Source organism: Triticum aestivum, chromosome 7D, assembly GCF_018294505.1.
Source record: "Triticum aestivum cultivar Chinese Spring chromosome 7D, IWGSC CS RefSeq v2.1, whole genome shotgun sequence".
Taxonomy (NCBI): Eukaryota; Viridiplantae; Streptophyta; class Magnoliopsida; order Poales; family Poaceae; genus Triticum; species Triticum aestivum.
The window spans coordinates 355,143,489-355,144,264 of NC_057814.1; positions in this window are offsets into that span (position 1 = coordinate 355,143,489).

A 776-nucleotide genomic window follows, 5' to 3' on the forward strand; every position below is an offset into this window, starting at 1 on the left:
GTCAACCAGGCTAACGACGGGCGCGGCAAGCTCTTCAAGCGCCTTGCGGTCCGCATTTGCCGGCAAGCTGTACTGGCTGAGGTCGAGGCCGGGGTTCCTGTACGCCACTGTAACATCCCAAATTTTCAATTTGGAATGTTATACATAGATCATCATTTGCATATCATGTTTTGTGCATTTTGACAAATCCTCGATAAATCCTAAGCAACTCAAGGACCCTCGGAGAGAGTTGGGGATTTTCTTGAATTTTCTAATTTGATTTTCCAACGAGGATTTTGGTTTTTGATTATTTTTCTCTCCGGAAGAATATTTCATTTTAAAATAAACGAGAGGAGAAAATATGACTTCTCCAAAAACATTGAAATACTGGAGGAAAAATGTTAAAAACATTATTTGGAATTTATTTGCAATTTTTATTGCATTTAAAAATATGCATGTTTTCAAAATATTTATTTTTGATTTTAAAAATGTTCACCCTATTCTAGATTTTCTAACAAGACGGGGAAAATTTATCTCGTATTTTTCTGATTTTTATTTATTTTTCTATGCAATATTTTCCGCGGAACATATTTAAAAAAAATATACGCGCTTGCCCGACTGGGCGGAGGCCCAGCCGAAGCCAGGCCGGCCCGCTCGTGCTCTCCTTTTTCCCCACGCCGCCGGAGTCCGCCGGGAGCACGAAGCCGCCGCCGCCTCGGGCTTTGCCCCTTCCCCAAGCCCTCTAGCCCCCCTCCTACCTATATATATAGCCCCCCCTCCGTTTTCGCCGCCACCAT